The 5,475-nt window shown below is 44.3% G+C and overlaps 1 non-coding gene across 1 annotated transcript; it reads right to left on the bottom strand.

Moving 5' to 3' along the window:
* Positions 1-1,337: 1,337 nt before the first annotated feature.
* Positions 1,338-1,459, bottom strand: LOC120102628 (small nucleolar RNA SNORA3/SNORA45 family). Its single transcript, XR_005504255.1, has one exon. It is a non-coding gene; the product is annotated as a small nucleolar RNA SNORA3/SNORA45 family (small nucleolar RNA).
* Between the last annotated feature and the right edge of the window lie 4,016 nt (positions 1,460-5,475).

Here is a 5,475-nt window from a genome sequence, read left to right as displayed (position 1 = left end):
TGATTTCTAAAGAATCATAAGTCAGGCATGATTCTAAGTACTTTATGGGTCTAAACTCTCTGAACCCAGTGATAATCCTACCAGGGAGACAAGAAAAACCAGGCTAAAGAACATTAAATGCAGACAAGGATATACTTCCTGTCTTAGGGTCTTATTGCTGTGAACAGACACCATGACCAAGGCATCTCTTTATTTTTTTAAAAGAAGATATATATGTATGTATACACACACACACACACACACACACACACACACACACATATATATATATAGTAGCTGTCTTCAGACACACCAGAAGAGGGGATCAAATCTCATTACAGATGACTGTGAGCCACCATGTTGTTGCTGGGATTTGAACTCAGGACCTCTGGAAGAGAGTCAGGGCTCTTCTTAACTGCTGAGCCATCTCTCCAGCCCAAGGAATCTCTTATAAGGACAACATGTAATTGGGGCTGGCTTACAGGTTCAGAGGTTCAGTCCATTATCATCAAGGCAGGAGCATGGCAGCATCCAGGCAGGTCTGGTGCAGAAGGAGTCGAAAGTTCTATATCTTCATCTGAAGGCTGCTAGCAGAAGACTGACTGTCCAGGCAACTAGGACAAGTATTAAAGCCCACGCCCACAAGGCCGTACCTACTCCGGCAAGGTCACACCTCCCAACACTGCCACTCCCTGGGCCAAGCATATACAAAGCATCACACCTCCCAAGGTCCATTTCTTTTCTATGAAACAAGTCTCTTTCCTGCCATTAATTCTTCAGGGCTACACAAAAATTAAAGTCTAGAACAAGTCTGAAGTCAGCAAATTCCAGGTCACAGGCAGAGTGCAGCCTGCACCTGTTTCTATAAGGTCAACGAACTGAGAATAATTTACATACATTTAAGTTATTAGGAAAAAATAAAGAAGAGACTATTCTCTAAAACCTAAAAGTTGCATGAAATTCAAGTCTAAGTGTCCACAAGTACAGCTGGGTTAAATATTGCCATCAATGCTCACTGATGTGTGCCCTGTATTGGTTTCCTGCTATAAGGGTCAAAATAAATAATTGCAATTCAAAGTAAGAATATAGGAATAATATATTCAAGTAAGAACATAGGAATATTTAATTATAAAATTGATGTCCTGTTTAATGTATACATATATTGAGTTGCCGTACTATACCCTGTAGGCATGTATATACGTGTATGTCTATATAAGTAATTTAACTTTATCTTTCAATGTGTTGTGTGCAGGTGTTTGTGTGTGTTGCTGGGTGTGTTCTTTTATGTCTGCATGGGTGGAGGTCAGAGGTTGACACCAGATGTTTCCTTCAGTTGTCCTGTACTCATTTCAGATAGGATATGTTTCTGGTCTGGGCACTAACTGGGGCCCTGAAGGCTCCCACCAGTGAATCAAGACTCGCAGATGCTATTCCAGAACTCTGGAGCACTGGGAAAAGTACCAAAGTACCATATCAGGATGTGGCTCTAGACACCCATCTTTTTTTTTTAATAGTCTCACTATATAGCACTGGTTGGCCTCAAACTCACAGATTTACCTGCCTCTCTCAGCCTTTGCCTCTGAGTACTGAGATTAATGGCATACACTACCATGCCTTTAAAACGTTTTAAATTGTTGGTTTTCTTTATATCTTTTAATTATGTGTGCCGGTGAGACTATTTGTATGTGAGGGTAGTTACCTGTGAATGTCAAAAGAGGGTGTCAGATCCTCTGAAGTTGGAGTGACAAGCCACTGTGATTTCACTGTCAGTTCTGAGACTCACTGCCTCAGTCTCTAACGTAGACCTAGTCCTGGAAGCCTCTAGCCTTTGCACAGTCTTATCCAGGCCTAGAATGTTCCCTGCCTCTGAGACTTGCTGCTGAATAAGCTCACTCTTTCTTATTCTTCCTGATCTCTGGCTGGCTGGATAACTCAGCCGTTCTGGATAACTCAAACTCCTCTCCAAACTGACTGATTCAATCTGGCTTCTCTCTCAGCCTCTGACTCTCTGCTTTGCTTGGCCTCAAACTAACTCTGGCTTGTTCCAGCCCTACCTGTGTCTGGCTTATTCTCTCTCTGTAACCTGTCTCTCTAAAACTGTCTCCTTCCCTTCTCTTTCTTTTTCTGCACTGCTCTCTTGAGTAGCTTCCCTTCCCTCTCTCTTCTCGTGAGAGTTGGACATATCCTGTTCTGTCCAATACTCTTACGCCAGGCGAAATGAGGAGACGGAGGCAGAAGGCTTAGGGTTTGAAATCAGTCTTGACTGCAAAATGATTTTGAGGCCCGCCTGAAGTTATATGAGTCTGTAACCCAAAACAACAGCGAAAGGTAATACTGGCAGGAAAAGGGCTTTTAGTAATCAAGGATCAATTTCCAACTCAGGACATGGCACCCTCTAGTCTGTTCCTCTCGTGTTCCTCTTCCCACTTAAAAACTACAGCTTAGGTTCACACAGAGGTCTCTGTAGTTGAGCTTCTGCCAGGGTCTCCCAGGGCTGCTACTGGGCCTCGTGTTTCAGACGAGACCACCAACGTGCAAAGCCCATAGACAGGTTGTTTGCAATGGTTTTCAGGGTGTTTGGGATGTATTCTCAACCTACTCATCACCTCCCTGGGCTTCTTGGTTTTCTTCTACTCTCTATGATCCCCGATTTCTTCCTGTTTGGGGTGGGCAACCCAACCCACAAAGAAGTCAAGACAATCCGTGTCTACCAAGATGAGCACCAGGTCCTCGGGCCACTAATACTTACTGATGGGCAAAACCAAGCCGCAGTGAGGAGACATTTGTGAGCCTCCGAAGACCACCGAAGAGTTGACTCTGATGTAATTGCATTAGATTTTACCCTCAACCCCCAACCCTGACACAGCAGGAAGGTGGAGCCCTGAGCCTAGTTTTAGTCAAGTATTTATAGAGACAAGAATGGGTGTCTAGCCTGGTAAACATCTGGTCGAGGGGCCATTATGGCCTTTAACATAACTGGCTGGTGCTGGCAGCCAAACCATAAACTTCTGCTTTCCTCCTGATCGGTGGTTGTTAGTGAAGTGTCAGGGGCCGGCTTGTAACCTGAGGGTTTAGATTTGTTGGGGAGTAACCTGGAAACTGGTGTTAGACACAGGTCTTGTTTCGGGGGTAACCTGGAAACTGGTGCTAGGTACCGGCCTGTTATTTAACTTGAGTTGAACCTTAGGTCAAGTTCTCCAAGATGGAGTCTGAGAGTCTAAAAGATTTGGTTTCTCATGGCCACTGGGGCCACTGCTTGGAACATCTATACCCATGTATCCTTCACCCCTTCTACTATCTTCGCTGTTTCTGCAGAATATTACGAAGAAGGGGCTCGTGATGAGTGCTCGCTGGCAGGTCAGTGAGGATTTCAGTGTGTGGAGTTGTGCCTCCATTGCATGGCGGAGCCTAATAGCTCTAGCTAATTGGAAGGCGGGGACAGAATGCTGAAGAGCTCAGGGTCAGGCCTGGAGAAGTAGCACATGCCTTTAATTCCGGCACAGGCTTTATTATTGCATACAATGACTTCAGACTTTTTTTTTTTTTTTTTTTTTGGGGGGTTCTTTTTTTTCCCGGAGCTGGGGACCGAACCCAGGGCCTTGCGCTTCCTAGGTAAGTGCTCTACCACTGAGCTAAATCCCCAGCCCCGACTTCAGACTTTTTTAAACTATTTTTTATTTATTTGGTTATTTATTTATTTTATGTGCGTTTGTGTTCTCCCTGCATGTATGTCTATGTGAAAATATCAGATCCCCTGGAACTGGAGTTGCAGACAGTTGTGAGCCGCCATGTGGGTGTATTTGGAAGAGCGGTCAATGTTCTTACCTACTAAGCCCCGACTTCAGATTTCTTTTCTCCAAACTTAGTAAACCCCAATGCTGTTTTATTTCTTCATTTGGAGGAGCTGAACTCACCTGATTCCACGCACCTGTTTTCATAGTTCTTTTCAGATGGTTCTAAACCGTGATTTGGATGATTCAATTTCATGTCTTCCTTTCTGGGCACGTGTGATCACTCAAGAAACTGCATGGTCAGAAGAGGCGGGCATCGTTCTCTCTGTAGGCACTGGCTTTGAAGCTGAATACCAGAAAAGCATGGCAACCCCCTCTCTGAGCCCCATGGTTCACCGAGCTGTAAAAGGCTCATCTAAACAAGTCTGACAAAGTTGCTGCTTTCCTAGAATAACAAGTTGGAAAGAGTGAGCCGCAAGTAGGAACTCATTAGGAAAGCTGTCTTTGTAACAGAGTATTTAATAAGGCTTAATTTATGCAGACAGGTGCCTTGAAAGCTGCCTGTTCTCTGGCCTTCTTGAAATCCCTGTCACTTGGGTTGTGTTACCAGGGGCAGTGAGTTGATCCCGCCCCCTCTGTCAGCTGCAGAACAGACAAAGACCACTATTAAGAATCTCCACAGTGAGAAAGGGCAGAGAACCATCAGTGTGTTGGTTGCATGTGAATTATGCCCAAGGTATTTGCCGACTTGTGGCACAAGATTATCATGTTGTACAAACAACTCATTACAGCAGGGCGGCCACGTGGGCATCGGAGTTCTGTAAAAAAAAGAACACGGAAGACGATGTAGGGGGGTGTGAAGCGACCACTCGAGACCCACACATAACTTGTTGGGTGTGTTTAACTTTTAGTAGGGTAAAAATAAAGACAAAAATAAAACAAGACAGTGACCAGAGGCCATGCTGGCCACTGGAACTCCAGGTATGCTGCCCATCTGTGGTCCCATCCCCCATTCTCTCAGTGTGCTGTACCCTATTCCCCACCCACCCACCACTCCTTACTGCCATGTCCCAGCCCCCAAATCAGGCAGAGAACCCCTGCTAAACCACACCTTCCACACCTGACTGAAGACCAGAGAGGAAACAGAAACCAAGCAACAAAGCACCCATCTGGAAAAGACAAACTCAGAAATCAGCACCTAGTCCTATGATCGCTCCAAACCCAGATGCCTAGTCGCCAGCTTACAAACACAGTAACAGATAATAACCTCCAGCACCCGGCTATACTACTACATTGAGTCCTGAATATTCCTACACGGCTGAGGCATAGGTAAAAGACCTTAAAAAACAACTTTATAAGATTGGAGATCCTTAAAGACAAAACAAATAAACACCTTAACGAAATAGAGGAAAAAAATCAAAGGAAACGAATAAATCCCTTAAAGAAAGCCACAGAAAAACAAAACAATGCGAGGAAATGAGTAAAATCTTTCAAGACCTAAACCTAGAAATAGAACCAATAAAGAAAATACAGACGGGTTGGGGATTTAGCTCAGTGGTAGAACGCTTGCCTAGCAAGCCCAAGGCCCTGGGTTCGGTCCCCAGCTCCGAAAAAAAAAAAAAAAAAAAAAAGAAAGAAAAAACAAAACAAAACAAAACAAAAAAAAAACCTAGGTAAGTGAACAGGAACCACAAAGGCAAGCTTCACCAACAGAATACAAGAGATGGAAGGAGTCTTAGGCATTGAATTCATGCTAAACAATATA

The sequence above is a fragment of the Rattus norvegicus genome, chromosome 4 (assembly GCF_036323735.1).
Source record: "Rattus norvegicus strain BN/NHsdMcwi chromosome 4, GRCr8, whole genome shotgun sequence".
NCBI classification, from domain to species: domain Eukaryota; kingdom Metazoa; phylum Chordata; class Mammalia; order Rodentia; family Muridae; genus Rattus; species Rattus norvegicus.
Note: the sequence above shows the minus strand (reverse complement) of the source record. Positions and strands in the feature narration are given on the sequence as shown.